General features: G+C 37.2%; 1 long non-coding RNA gene across 2 annotated transcripts in view; it reads left to right on the forward strand.

The window, feature by feature from the left end:
* The window catches only part of LOC306659102, a 72,211-nt gene that overhangs the window by 41,410 nt on the left and 14,332 nt on the right, over positions 1–16,469 (forward strand). The window lies entirely within an intron of this gene.

The raw sequence follows: 16,469 nt of genomic DNA on the forward strand, positions 1-16,469 counted from the left end.
GGATAGATTCAAACTAAAAAGCTGTCGCTCAGAAAAGGAAACTATCAGTAATGTGAAGAGAGAGCCTATAGAGTGGGAGAATATCTTTGCCACTCATACTTCAGATAGAGCGCTAATATCCCGAATCTATAAAGAACTCAAAAAAGTCTACACCAAGAATACAAATAATCCAATCAACAAATGGGCTAAGGAAATGGACACTTCACAGAAGAAGATATACAAGCAATCAACAGATATATGAAAAAATGTTCAACATCTCTAGTAATAAGAGAAATGCAAATCAAAACTACCCTAAGATTTCATCTCACCCCAATTAGAATGGCGATTATCAGGAACATAAGCAACAATAGGTGTTGGCCAGGATGTGGGGAAAAAGGTACACTCATATTGTTGGTGGGGTTGCAAACTAGTGCAGCCACTCTGGAAAGCAGTATGGAGATTTCTCAGAAACTTGGAATGGAACCACCATTTGACCCAGCTATCCCACTCCTTGGCCTATAACCAAATTACTTAAAATCAGCATACTACAGAGATACAGCCACATCAATGTTCAGAGCTGCTCAATTCACTATAGCCAGTTTGTGGAACCAACCCAGATGCCCTTCAGTTGATAAATGGATAAAGAAACTGTGGCATATATATGCAACGGAATATTACTCCGCAGTAAGGAATGACAAAATTATGGCATTCGCAGGCAAATGGATGAAATTGGAGGATATCATGCTAAGTGAGATAAGCGAATCTCAAAAAACTAAAATACGAATGATCTCGCTGATAAGCGGATGAGGACATATGGAGGGGTAGGAGGGGTTAGGGTTAGGGTTAGGTTTAGGGTTAGGGATAAGGAGGGTGGTAAGAATGGAGGAAGAAAAGAAGGTATAGAGGGAAAAGAGGGGTGGGAGGGGGGGAAGGGAAAAGATAACAAAATTAATCAAACAACATTGCCCTAGGTAAATTTATGATTTTAATTTAAATTTAAAAAAAAAAGAATTATATTATTTTTTTTATTGTAAACAAATGGGATACATGTTGTTTCTCTGTTTGCACATGGCGTAAAGGCATACCATTTGTGTAATCATAACTTTACATAGAGTAATGTTGTTTGATTCATTCTGTTATTTTTTCCCTTCCCCCCTCCCCTCCCACCCCTCTTTACCCTCTATACAGTACTTCCTTCCTCCATACTTGCCCCCCTCCCTAACCCTAACTCTAACCCTAACACTAACCCTTCCCTCCCCCCCATTATGTGTCATCCTCCACTTATTAGTGATATCATTCGTCTTTTCGCTTTTTGAGATTGGCTTATCTCACTTAGCATGATATTCTCCAATTTCATCCATTTGCCTGCAAATGCCATAATTTTATCATTCTTTATGGCTGAGTAATATTCCATTGTATATATATTCCACAGTTTCTTTATCCACTCATCAATTGAAGGGCATCTAGGTTGGTTCCACAGTCTGGCTATTGTGAATTGAGCAGCTATGAATATTGATGTGGCTGTATCTCTGTAGTATGCAGATTTTAAGTCCTTTGGGTATAGGCCAAGGAGTGGGATAGCTGGGTCAAATGGAGGGTCCATTCCAAGTTTTCTAAGGAATCTCCACACTGCTTTCCAGAGTGGCTGCACTAATTTGCAGCCCCACCAGCAGTCCATGAGTGTACCTTTCTCCACACATCCTCGCCAACACCTGTTGTTGCTCGTATTCTTGATAATCGCCATTCTAATTGGGGTGAGATGGAATCTTAGGGTGGTTTTGATTTGCATTTCTCTTACTACTAGAGATGTTGAACATTTGTCCATATGTTTGTTGATTGCTTGTAGATCTTCTTCTGTGAAGTGTCTATTCATTTCCTTAGCCCATTTGTCGACTGGATTATTTGAATTCTTGGAGTAGAGTTTTTTGAGTTCTTTATAGATTCTGGAGATTAGTGCTCTATCTGAAGTATGATTGGCAAAGATATTCTCCCACTCTGTAGGCTCTTTCTTCGCATTGCTGATAGTTTCCTTTGCTGAGAGAAAGCTTTTTAGTTTGAATCTATCCCAGTTATTGATTCTTGCTTTTATTTCTTGTGCTATGGGAGTCCTGTTAAGGAAGTCTGGTCCTAGACCAACAAGGTGAAGATTTGGACCTACTTTTTCTTCTGCAATCTGCAGGGTCTCTGGTCTGATTCCGAGGTCCTTAATCCATTTTGAGTTTCGTTTCGTGCATGGTGAGAGATATGGGTTTAGTTTCATTCTGTTGCATATGGATTTCCAATTCTCCCCGCACCATTTGGTGAAGAGGCTATCTTTTCTCCACTGCATATTTTTGGCCCCTTTGTCTAGTATGAGAAAATTGTATTTATTTGGGTTTGTGTCCGTGTCCTCTATTCTGTACCATTGATCTACCTTTCTATTTTGGTACCAATACCATGCCATTTTTGTTACTATTGCTTTGTAGTAGAGTTGAAGATCTGGTATTGCAATACCCCCTGTTTCACTCTTCCTGCTAAGGATTGCTTTAGCTATTCTGGGTTTCTTATTCTTCCAGATGAATTTCATAATTGCTTGCTCTATTTCTGTAAGGTACGTCATTGGGATTTTAATTGGAATTGCATTGAATTTGTATAGCACTTTAGGTAGTATGGCCATTTTGACAATATTAATTCTTCCTATCCAAGAACATGGAAGATCTTTCCATCTTCTAAGGTGTTCTTTAATTTCTTTCTTTAGTGTTGTATAGTTCTCATTGTAGAGGTCTTTCACCTCTTTTGTGAGATTGATTCCCAAGTATTTTATTTTTTTTGAGGCTATTGTGAATGGGGTAGTTTTCCTAATTTCTCTTTCTGAAGATTCATCACTGATGTATAAAAATGCATTGGATTTATGGGCATTGATCTTGTAACCTGCTACTTTACTGAATTCACTTATGAGTTGTAAGAGTTTTCTGGTGGAATTTCCAGGTTCCTCTAAATATATAATCATGTCATCAGCGAACAGGGATAGTTTGAGTTCTTCTTTTCCAATTCCTATCCCTTTAATTTCTTTGGTTTGTCTAATTGCTCTGGCCAGAGTCTCAAGAACGATGTTGAATAGAAGTGGTGAAAGAGGGCATCCCTGCCTTGTTCCAGTTTTTAGGGGGAATGCTTTCAGTTTTTCACCATTTAGAATGATATTAGCCATGGGCTTAGCATAAATGGCCTTTACAATGTTAAGGAATGTTCCCACTATCCCTATTTTTTCTAGTGTTTTGAGCATGAAAGGGTGCTGTATTTTATCAACTGCTTTTTTCTGCATCTATTGAAATAATCATGTGATTCTTGACTTTAAGTCTATTAATATGGTGAATTACGTTTATTGATTTCCTGATGTTGAACCAACCTTGCATCCCTGGGATGAAACCCACTTGATCATGGTGCACTATCTTTTTAATATGTTTTTGTATGCGATTTGCTAAAATTTTGTTGAGAATTTTTGCGTCGATGTTCATTAAGGATATTGGTCTGAAATTTTCTTTCCTTGATGAGTCTCTGTCTGGTTTAGGTATCAGTGTGATATTGGCTTCATAGAATGAGTTTGGGAGGGTTCCCTCCTCTTCTATTTTATGGAATACTTTGAGAAGTATTGGAATGAGCTCTTCTTTAAAGGTTTTGTAGAACTCGGCTGAGAATCCATCTGGTCCCGGACTTTTCTTTGTTGGTAGGCTTTTGATGACTTCTTCTATTTCAGAACTTGAAATTGGTCTATTTAAATTGTTTATGTCCTCCTCGTTCAGTTTAGGCAATTCATATGTCTCTAGAAACCTGTTGATGTCTTCGAAATTTTCTATTTTGTTGGAGTATAGATTTTCAAAATAGCTTCTAATTATGTTTTGTATTTCAATCCTGTCTGTTGTGATATTTCCTTGTTCATTCCGAATTTTAGTGATTTGGGTTTTCTCTCGTCTTCTCTTTGTTAGTGTGGCTAAAGGTTTATCAATTTTGTTTATTTTTTCGAAGAACCAACTATTTATTTTGTCAATTTTTTGTATTGTTTCTTTTGTTTCAATTTCATTGATTTCAGCTCTGAGTTTAACTATTTCCTGTCTTCTACTACTTTTGGTGCTGTTCTGTTCTTCTTTTTCTAGGGCTTTGAGCTGTAGTGTTAGGTCGTTTATTTGTTGAGTTTTACTTCTTTTATTAAATGCGCTCCATGAAATAAATTTCCCTCTAAGTACTGCTTTCATAGGGTCCCAGAGATTTTGATATGATGTTTCTTTGTTCTCATTTACCTCTAAAAATTTTTTAATTTCCTTCCTAATATCTTCTGTTATCCATTCATCATATAATAGCATATTGTTTAATCTCCAGATGTTGGAATAGTTTCTGTGTTTTACTCTTTTGTTTATTTCTAACTTCAATCCATTATGATCTGATAGAATACATGCTAGTGTCTCTATCTTCTTGTATTTGCTAACATTAGCTTTGTGGCATAATATATGGTCTATTTTAGAGAAGGATCCATGTGCTGCTGAGAAGAAAGTGTATTCACTCTTGGTTGGATGGTATATTCTATAAATGTCCGTTAAGTCTAAATTATTCATTGTGTTATTGAGATCTATGGTTTCTTTTTTCAATTTTTGTCTGGAAGGTCTGTCCAGTGGTGAGAGAGGCATGTTAAAATCACCTAGTATTATTGTGTTGTGGTCTATTTGGTTTCTGAAATTGAGAAGGATTTGTTTGACATACATAGATGAGCCACTGTTTGGGGCATAGATGTTTATGATTGTTATATCTTGCTGATTTATGCTTCCCTTAAGCAGTATGAAATGACCTTCTTTATCCCTTCTGACTAACTTTGGCTTGAAGTCCACATTATTGGAAATGAGGATGGATACTCCAGCTTTTTTGCTGAGTCCATGTGCATGGTATGTTTTTCCCCATCCTTTCACCTTTAGTCTATGGGTATCTTTTTCTATGAGGTGAGTCTCTTGCAGGCAACATATTGTTGGATCTTTCTTTTTAATCCAGTCTGCCAGTCTATGTCTTTTGATTGATGAATTCAGGCCATTAACATTCAGGGTTATTATAGAGAAATGATTTGGTTTCTCGGTTATTTGGTTCATTTTTAAAATTTTGTTTATTTATTTGTTTGACACAACTTGTTTCCTCCTTTATTTGACAATTCCTTTAGGATAATTCCTCCCTTTGCTGATTTGCTTCTTTTTTTTTCATCTCTTCCTCATGGAATATTTTGTTGAGAATGTTCTGTAATGCTGGCTTTCTTTTTGTAAATTCTTTTAGCTTTTGTTTATCATGGAAGGATTTTATTTCATCGTCACATTTGAAGGTAAGTTTTGCTGGGTATAAGATTCTTGGTTGGCATCCATTTTCTTTCAGGGCTTGAAAAATGTTGTTCCAGGCCCTTCTAGCTTTTAGGGTCTGGATTGAAAAATCTGCTGATATCCATATTGGTTTCCCCCTGAATGTAATTTGGTTCTTTTCTCTCACAGCCTTTAAAATTCTGTCTTTATTTTGTATGTTAGGTATTTTCATTATAATGTGCCTTGGTGTGGTTCTGTTGTAATTTTGTGTATTTGGAGTCCTATAACCCTCTTGAACTTGATTTTCCATTTCATTCTTTAGATTTGGGAAATTTTCTGATATTATTTCATTGAATAAATTGTTCATTCCTTTGGCTTGTTTCTCTAGGCCTTCCTCAATCCCAATAATTCTTAAATTTGGCCTTTTCATGATATCCCATAGTTCTTGTAGATTCTGTTCATGATTTCTTACCATCTTCTCTGTTTGTTCAACTTTGTTTTCAAGGTTAAATATTTTGTCTTCAATGTCTGAGGTTCTGTCTTCCAGGTGTTCTATCCTATTGGATATGCTTTCTATGAAGTTCTTAATTTGGTTTATTGTTTCCTTCATGTCAAGGATTTCTGTTTGTTTTTTTTTTTTCAATATCTCTAACTCGTTATTGAAATGATCTTTTGCTTCCTGTATTTGCTCTTTTAACTGTCGATTGGTGCGATCATTCAATGCTTGCATTTGCTCTTTCATCTCATCGTTTGCTTCTCTGATCATTTTAATTATATACATTCTGAACTCCTTTTCTGTCATTTCTTCTGCCATGCTGTCATTGGGTTTTATTGATGTAACATCTAGATTTGTTTGCAGCATTTTCTTTCCTTGTTTTCTCATATTGTTCAGGTATCAGTGGACCGCTGAGATATTGCAGATTTCCTCTATTGACTTACAATGTCCCTGAAGATTTCTATATATATTCCTCCTTAGCCTTCAGTAGGCTGAAGTCATGGAGGAAGTTGATAATGCGGTGCTCCACAAGGAAGCTGCCTCTCTAGGAGTGGTGGCCTTCAGGTGGGGTATAATCCCTGCTAGTGGGCAGAGGTGCCTCCACTTGTTAACCAATGGTCATCCAAAGGGGACCTAGGCTGTGGGCTGAGGCAAGGCCTGTTTGGGCCTGAGTCTCTGGTTTCACCGTCCTTTTGGGGAAACCTCACCCAGCCGGGAAGACTCACCCTGTGGGGAGGTCTCGCTGGTCAGTTCCCTCCTAGAGGTTCCCCTCAATTTACAGCTACCGCCTGGGCTGGGCTGCCTTCCTCTGCAAAGTTCCCAGGGGCCCGGCCCTACCTCCTGGGCCTGGGAGCCTCACCCTTTGCAGATGAGTCTCCTTAGGCTGCCCCTCCTCAGAGAATTTGCCCACAGGCCTGGAACCTTCGCTCCGCCCTAAGCCTGTCTCTGTGCGGCTCTTCCACCCAGAAGCCTCCTAGATCCTGGGACCCTGCTCTGCACCTAATCGCCTGGCTGTGTGGCCCCTCCTCTGAGCAGCCACCTGTGGCCCCGAACAATCGCTCTGAGTCCCAGAGACCTGCCACAGGCCTCTTCCTCCAGACAGCCGCCCAGTATTCCGGTGCAGTCACTAGGAGTCCAAGAAACTCACTTCGTGCCTCCTCCTCCCACCAACCACCCGTAGCCCGGGGCAATCAATCACTCCGAGTCGAGGTGACCCTCCCCGTTCCTCCTCCTTCTCCAGATAACCCCCCGGGTGTTCAGGAGCAGTCCCTCTGAGTGGCTCTGAATCCACGTGACCCGCTGCACGGGTCCTCTGGGCAACCGCCCGGAGCTCTGGTGCGGCCACTCAAGACCAAGCGTCCCACCACGCTTCTCCTCCAGGCAGCCCCCCTGTGTTCAGGAGCTGTCACTTTAAGACCAAACAACTCACCACTCGCCTTCTCCTCTGAGCAGCCGCCTGGAACGCTAATGCAGTCACTGCGAGTCCAAACGACCCGCCGCGCTCCTCCTCCTCCTCCTCCTACTCCTCCGGGCAGGCCCTGGGGTTCAGAAGTGGTCAGAGTCCAAACAGCTCGCCACGCAGCCCCTTCTCTGGCAACCGCCTGTAGCTCTGGTGTAGTCACCCGAATCCAAGCGGCCGGCCGCACTCCTCTTCCTCCTCCTCGTCCTCAGGGCAGGCCCCGGGGTTCAGAAGCGTCGTTCTTTGTCCAAACAGCTCGCCGAGCGGCTTCTCCTCTGGTAACCGCCTGTAGCTCTGGTGCAGTCACTCCGAATCCAAGTGGCCACGTTCCTCCTCCTCCTCCTCAGGGCAGGCCCCAGTGTCCTGAGTCCACACAGCTCTCCTCGCCACTCCTCCCCTGGGCAGCCGCCGGAGCCCCAGTGGTTGCTCCGAGTCCCAGCGCTGTGCCGAGCGGCCTCCTTTACGGCGCTCCCAGCTGTCCGAGTTCACTGCTCCAGCGGGGGGAGGGGCATCTCGCCGGCAGTTCTACTTCACAAAGTTTCCTGCGTTCCGGGACCACCGTCCCATCCAGGATGCCTCCCCAGGGGGTAAGAGTCACCCGGCTGCTTTGAGTTGGTCCCAAGCGTCTCAATATCTCCTCTTTTGAATTCTGAGTCCTGGAGCAACATGAAATGCAGCCACCCTCTAGGTCGCCATCTTGAAACCCCCAAGAATTATATTATTAAGTTAAAAAAAAAAAAAGAAACCTACAGGGACACTGTAAGTCAATAGGAGAAAACTGCAATATCTCAGATTTTCACTACTAGAGGGGACGATACCTGAGCAATATGAGAAAACAAAGGAAGAAAATGTCCCAAACAAACCTAGATGCTACAGCAATAAAATCCAATGACAGCATGGCAGAAGAAATGTCAGAAAGGGAGTTCAGAATGTACATAAAATGATCAGAGAAGCAAACGATGAGATGAGAGAGCAAATGCAGGCATTGAATGATTGCACCAATCAACAGTTAAAAGAGGAAGTGTAGGAAGCAAAAGATCATTTCAATAAAGAGATAGAGATTCTGAAACAAACAAACAAACAAACAGAAATCCTTGAAATGAAGGAAATAATAAACCATGTTAAAAACTCCATAGAAAGCATAAACAACAGGAAAGAATACCTGGAAGACAGAACCTCAGATATTGAAGACAAAATATTTAATCTTGAAAATAAAGTTTACCAGAGAAGATGGTAAGAAATCATGAACAGAATCTCCAAGAATTATGGGATATCATGAAAAGGCTAAATTTAAGAATTATTGGTATTGAGGAAGGCACAGAGAAACAAACCAAAGTAATGCACAATCTATTCAATGGAATAATATCAGAAAATTTCCCAAATCTGAAGAATAAAATGGAAAACCAAGTACAAGAGGTTTATAGGACTCCAAATATACAAAATTACAACAAACCCACACCAAGGCACATTATAATGAAAATACTTAACATAGAAAATAAAAATAGAATTTTAAAGGCTGGGAGAGAAAAACATCAAATTACATTCGGGGGAAACCAATACCGATATCAGCAGATTTTTCAACACAGACCCTAAAAGCTAGAAGGGGCTGGAACAACATTTTTCAAGCTCTGAAAGAAAATGGACGTCAACCACAAATCTTATACCCAGCAAAACTTATCTTCAGATTTGACAATGAAATAAAATCCTTCCATGATAAACAAAAGCTAAAGGAATTTACAAATAGAAAGCTGGCACTACAGAACATTCTCAGCAAAATATTCCATGAGGAAGAGATGAAAACAATGATGTAAATCAGCAAAGGGAGGAACTACCCTAAAGGAATAGCCAAATAAAGGAGAAACCAAGTCATGTTAAAAAACAAATATAAGCCAAATGTCTGAGAATACAAATCATATCTCAATAATAACCCAGAATATTAATGGCCTGAACTCATCAATCAAAAGATATAGACTGGCAGATTGGATTAAAAAGAAAGACCCAACAATATGCTGCCTTCAAGGGACTCATCTCATAGAAAGAGATACCCATAGACTAAAGGTGAAAGGATGGGAAAAAACATACCAAGCACATGTACTCAGCAAAAAAGCTGGCGGAGTATCCATCCTCATATCAGACAATGTGGACTTCAAGTCAAAGTTAGTCAGAAGGAATATATAAATCAGCAAGACATAACAATCATAAATATTTATGCCTCAAAAAGTGACTCATCCATGTACGTCAAACAAATCCCTCTCAATTCAAGGAACCAAATAGACCACAACACAATAATACTAGATGACTTTAACATACCTCTCTCACCACTGGACAGATCTTCCAAACAAATATTGAACAAAGAAACCATAGATCTTAATAACACAATCAATAATTTAGTCATAACAGACATATAAAGAATATTTCATCCAAAAAAGAGTGAATACACTTTCTTCTCAGCAGCACATGGATCCTTCTCTAAAATATACCACATGTTATCCCACAAAACCACCGTTAGCAAATACAAAAAGATAGAGATACGACCTTGAATTCTATGAGATCATAATGGTTTGAAATTAGAAATAAATGATAGAATAAAAAATAAAAACTACTCCAACACCTGGAGATCAAATAATAGGCTATTAAACAATGAATGGATAACAGAACACATCAGGGGGAAATAAAAGAATTCTTAGAGGTAAACTAGAACAAAGATACACCATATCAAAATCTGTGAGACACTATGAAAGCAGACCTTAGAGAAAAATTTATTTCATGGAGTACATTCAATAAAAGAAGAAAAAATCAACAAATAAATGACCTAACACTACAGCTCAAAGTCCTAGAAAAAGAAGAACAGATCAAACCAAAATAGTAGAAGACAGGAAATAGTTAAAATCAGAGCCGAAATCAATGAAATTGAAACATTAGAAAAAATTGACAAAATAAAAAGGTAGTTCTTTGAAAAAATAAACAAAATTGATAAACCCTTATCCACTCTAACAAAGAGGAGTGAGATAACTCAAATTACTAAAATTTGGGATGAAAAAGGAAATATCATGACAGACACTATTGAAATACAAAACATAATTAGAAGCTATTTTGAAAGTCTACATTCCAACAAAATAGAAAATCTCCAAGACATTAACAGATTTCTAGAGACATATGATTGACTCAAACTGAATCAGAAGAACATGCACAATTTAAATAGTTCAATTTCAAGTAATGAAATAGAAGAAGTCATCAAGTGTCTACCAACAAACAAATGTCCAGGACTAGATGAATTCTCAGCCGAGTTCTACAAAACCTTTAAACAGGAGCTCATTCCAATACTCCTTAAAGTATTACATGAAATAGAAGAGGAGGGAACCCTTCCAAACTCATTCTATGAAGCCAATATCACCCTGATACCTAAACCAATTAGAGACACATGGAGGAAAAAAATTTCACACCAATATCCTTAATGAACATTGACACAAAAATTCTCAACAAAATTTTAGCAAATCACATATGAAAATACATTAAAAATATAATGCACCATGATCAAGTGGGTTTTATCCCAGGGATGCAAGGTTGGTTCAACATTCAGAAATCAATGAATGTAATTCACCATATCCACAGACTTAAAGTCAAGAATCACATGATTATTTCAGTAGATGTTGAACAAGCATTTGATAAAATATAGCATCCCTTCATACTCAAAACACTAGAAAAAATAGGGGTAGTGGGAACATTCCTTAACATTTAAAGGCCATCTACGCTAAGCCCATGGCCAATATCATTCTAAATGGTGAAAAACTGAAAGCATTCCCCCTAAAAACTGGAACAAGGCAGGGATGCCCTCTTTCACCACTTCTATTCAACATTGTCCTTGAAACTCTAGCCAGAGCAATTAGACATACAAAAGAAATTAAAGTGATACAAATAGGAAAGAAAGAACTCAAACTATCCCTATTTGCCGATAACATGATTCTATATTTAGAGGAGCTGGAAAATTCCACCAGAAAACTTCTAGAACTCATAAATGAATTCAGTAAAGTAGCAGGATATAAAATCAATGCTCACAAATCTAATGCATTTTTATTCATAAGTGATGAATCCTCAGAAAGAGAATTTAGGAAAACTACCCCATTCACAATAACCTCAAAAAAAAAAAAAAAAATACTTGGGAATCAATCTAACAAGAGAGGTGAAAGACCTCTACAATGAGAATTACAGAAAAATAAAGAAAGAAGTTTAAGAAAACCTTAGAAGATGGAAAGATCTCCCATGTTCTTAGACAGACAGAATTAATACTGTCAAAATGACTATACTACCAAAAGTGCTATACAGATTCAATGCAATTCCAATTAAAATCCCAATGATGTACCTCACAGAAATAGAGCAAGAAATTATGAAATTCATTTGGAAGAATAAGAGATTGAGAATAACTAAAGCCATCCTTAGCAGGAAGAATGAAATAGTGGGTATTGCAATACCAGAACTTCAACTATACTACAAAGCAACAATAACAAAAACAGCATGGTATTGGTGCCAAAATAGACAGGTAGATCAATGGTACAGAATAGAGGACAGAGACACAAACCCAAATAAATACAGTTTTCTCTTACTAGACAAAGTTTCCAAAAACATGCATGGAGAAAAGATAGCCTCTTCAACAAATGGTGGTAGATAAACTGGAAATCCATATGGAGCAGAATGAAAATAAACCCCTATATTTATAACCCTGCACAAAATTCAACTCAAAACGGATCAAGGACCTCAGAATCAGACCAGAGACCCTGCACCTTATAGAAGAAAAAGTAAGTTCAAATCTTCATCATGTTGGCTTAGGATCAGACTTCCTTAACAGGACTCCCATAGCACAAGAACTAAAAACAAGAATCAATAACTGGGATAGATTCAAACTAAAAAGCTTTCTCTCAGCAAAGGAAACTATCAGCAATGTGAAGAGAGAGCCTACAGAGTGGGAGAAAATCTTTGCCACTCATACTTCAGATAGAGCACTAATTTCCAGAATATATAAAGAACACAAAAAACTTTACACCAAAAATACAAATAAGCCAATCAACAAATGGACTAAGGAAATGAACAGACACTTCACATAAGAAGATCTACAAGCAATCAACAGATATATGAAGAAATGTTCAATATCTCTAGTAATAAGGGAAATGCAAAGCAAAACTACTCTAAGATTCCATCTCACCCCAATTGGAATGGCTATTATTAAGAATACAAGCAACAATAGGTGTTGGTGAGAATGTGGGGAAAGAGGTACACTCGTACATTGCTGGTGGGGTTGCAAATTGGTGCAGCCACTCTGGAAAGCAGTGTGGAGATTCCTTAGAAAACTTGGAATGGAACCACCATTTGACCCAGCTATCCCACTCCTTGGCCTACACCCAAAGACTTAAAATCACCATACTACAGTGATGCAGCCATATCAATGTTCATAGCTGCTCAATTCACAATAGCTAGATTGTGGAACCAACCTAGATGCCTTTCAATAGATGAATGGATAAAGAAACTGTGGTGTGTATATATATAATGAAATATTACACAGCCATAAAGAAAAATAAAATCATGGTATTTGCAGGCAAATGGATGAAGTTGGAGAATATCATGCTAAGTGAGATAAGCCAATCCCAAAAAACCAAAGGACAAATGATCTCTCTGATAAGCAGAGGATGATACATAATGGGGGGTGGGAGGGAGGCAAGAATGGAGGAAGGATGGACTATATAGAGGAAAAAGAGGGGTGGGAAGGGTGGGGGGAAAGAAAAATAACAGAATGAATCAAACATCATTACCCTATGTAAATGTATGATTACACAAATGGTACACCTCTACTTCATGTACAGAGAAACAAGTTGTACCCCACTTGTTTACAATAAAACAAAAAGAATTGAAAACACATCATCAAAGAGATATTAGCATGTTCATACTCCTTGTTGCGTTATTCATAATAGTGAATAGATGAAGAGATGGAAACAGTTTACATATTCATCAGTGGAAAATTTATAAAATATGGCATATACATATAATGGAATATTACTCAAGCTTAAAAAAAGAAGGAAATCTCATCATACTCTACGAAATGGATGAAGTTTAAGAAAATTATACTACATGAGGTAAGTCCATCATGAAAAACTAATTACCATAAAATCCCACTTACATTAGGTATCTATTGTAGTAGAACTCATAGAAACAGAAACTTGGAAATAATTACCAAGGGCCAGGATTAGAGGAAAGGAGGCAGGAATCGGAGTTGTTATTCAATGGATGTACAGTTTCATAACATAGAACTGTTCTAAAGGTCTGTTGCACAAAAGTGCGTATGTAATCATTGTATTGTATGCTTAATAATGTTCAATATGGTAAATTTCACATTGTGTGCTTTTTACACAAGATCCAAATTATGCAAATATCTTTTAAAAGAAACTAAATAAGAAGGAAGCAGTTATCAAAATAAAAGCAGAGAATAATGAGCCTCATTTTTATACACTCTGGTTACATGCTGCCTCATGATACTTATGAAATTAGGATTTTGTATCTAGAATCTGATTTTCTAAAAGTTACTGTATAATGAAATAAGTTAATCTTACTTGTGTTTGGGATCACAATAAACTCAGAACAACCCACTTAGCATTTCATGTGAGAGGATGACCATCACCATTATCCTGCATTGATAGAGCCAATGCAAAATACTCTACAGTTGTATGAGGGAATAAAATTACTCACAGTCCCTAGAGGAAGATACTGCCTTGCCTCCTCCCTCTGAAGATTATCAGAAATCCTTAGTGTTCATTGCCTTGTAAATGCATGATTTCAACTCCAGTTCCATAAACCATGGCATTCTCCCTGTGCGCCTGGGTCTAAATAGCCTTCTTTTTATAAGGATATTAGACATTGTATTAGGCTCACCCTAATTCAATATGATCAGCTCTTTGTGGTTTGGAAAAGGGGCAGTTTTCTAAAAAATCTTACTATCATAAGTTAGGCAGTGTCCTCCTTAAGTCAATACCATAGGAAACATCTTTAACCAATAAGTTAACAGATAACGAATTAAACGAACTCTCTCAATGGTGCCATGATTTGGATGAACATCCCCCACAGGCCATGGTGTTAATATAGACTCTCCCCTAGCTGGGCACTGCTGGGAGGTGATGGAAATTGTAAGAGGTGGGGCCTAGTGGGAGGCCTTCCAGTCATGAGAAGCATGACTAGAAAGTAACAATGGGACACCAGTCCCACCCTCTTCTGTTTTTTCATATCCTGACCACAAAGTAAATGGTTTGCTCCATCATATGCTTTTTGTCATGATGTACTTCCTTTCCACAGGTCCAATGTAATGGGTCCAATCGGTCAGGAATAAAAGACTACAAAACTGTGAGACAAAATGTACCTTTTATCTATGTTTTTTTGTCTCAGGTATTTTTTATAGTAATGTAAAGTTGACTAATGTAGGAGGAAAAAATAATAATTTAGGAGGAACACAATACAGACTTGTCATGCATCAAACATCAAAATACATCAAATATTAATTAATGAAGCTTTTTAAAAATCTAAAAGTACAGAAAAGAAGTAAATGTTTATATTACTCTGTGTATCTCTATAAAGTATTTTGAGTCATCCCTCAATTATTATAGTATATATACCAGTCATTTATTAGTTTAAAGTGTTAGTTGCAGATTACTTTGAACTCAAAGAGTGAAAAATTTCCACCAATAAGAATTTTTAAAATGTTCAATGCTTAATTTGTGGAGAGACTTTCAAATATTACTTGAAATAGTTTCTCTATCATTGGAATTGGGTCGGTGTTTTCCAAGATGATTTCTTTTCCTTTCTTTCTTTCCTTTTTTAATCCATAGCAATACAGACTGGTTTATTGTGTCTCATTGGGGAAACTCAGGAAACTGAAGAGACTCTTCTGTTATAATTCTAGTACTCTGATTTCCTTATTGGATGCTCTTGTTGCCACTTATTTTGAAAGTATTAGATATATTAAAGGACAGGTTTCTTTTTTTTTTTTTAAGGCATGGCACATATTCAAAAATACAAGTATCAGTAAGGCTATTTTAAATGTTAATTATAAACAAACTTCACTATCACAGATTTAGGGAAACTACCATTTCCCTAGCTAAATGTTTGTGTAATGGATGTTTTGCAATTATTTCTAAATATGGCCTCACTAAATAACTCTATAATACTTTAAAAACCGACTTCTTAATTTAAATGAAATTATTCTAGAAATATCTAGACTGCCTTTGCTTAATGGAAAAGCTATTTCATACCTTATAATAAGACTTCAATGCCAATTTTCAGAGAATGAAATAATATTAATTACTAATTCCATTAATAGTTGATTGATTTTATTAATAATTCTCATCAGATTCATTAGTTATCCTATTTCATTTCTCATTAAATGAGAGTATCCTCGAAATACTTTTGAATTAAGTGTTATAGAAACATTTTAAGAAATGTGTTAATCTATTTTCCTAACAGTGTAAATGTAATACATAATTATACGTATTTTTATCACTTTGAACCCTCCAGCATGGGGCACGTAGTAGGCATTCAAGAATTATGTTAAATGAATAAGTGAGTTGGATTAACTTTTCAACATTTGCTGTAAACAGTGATTTGCATATACTGGTGCTTTGAATAAAGACATAAAATAGAGCAGTATTGAATAAGTCTTTACTCCTACTACAATTCTCTAAAACTTAATATTTTAAAAATAAGGAAATTGTATGAGCATATATTTCTTATTTATTTCACCTTCCACTTGAGAGCAGAGAATTCTAGAGAATTGAAATGCTAGTTTCTTTGGACTTTTATTCATTAGTGCTTTACAGTGTTTAACACATTTTTTTCTACATTTAAGTCTGAACCAATTAAGTGATAGTGGCAGAAGAGAAAACAATTTTTCTTTAACTTGAAGTGCCTGAAATAATAAATGCAAAAGTATGTAGTAAATTATAATAATGGTATAATAAAAAGGGTCTTTTTCAAAATACTATTAATAATAATATCTAACCTTTACTGGGTGTTAAGTCCCAGGTTTTGAGCTAAGTGCTTTATATACATTACCTCATTTAATCCTCAAAACTACCCTCTGAGATAAATATGATTATTAGAACCGTCATGGGGATTAATACTAAAGTTCTGAAAGTATCAATCGTGGAGACAAGTTATGGAAAACAAATCGTCAGGCTATTTATGGAAGCCTCTCTGA

This window comes from Sciurus vulgaris, assembly GCF_902686455.1.
Source record: "Sciurus vulgaris genome assembly, chromosome: 4".
NCBI classification, from domain to species: Eukaryota; Metazoa; Chordata; class Mammalia; order Rodentia; family Sciuridae; genus Sciurus; species Sciurus vulgaris.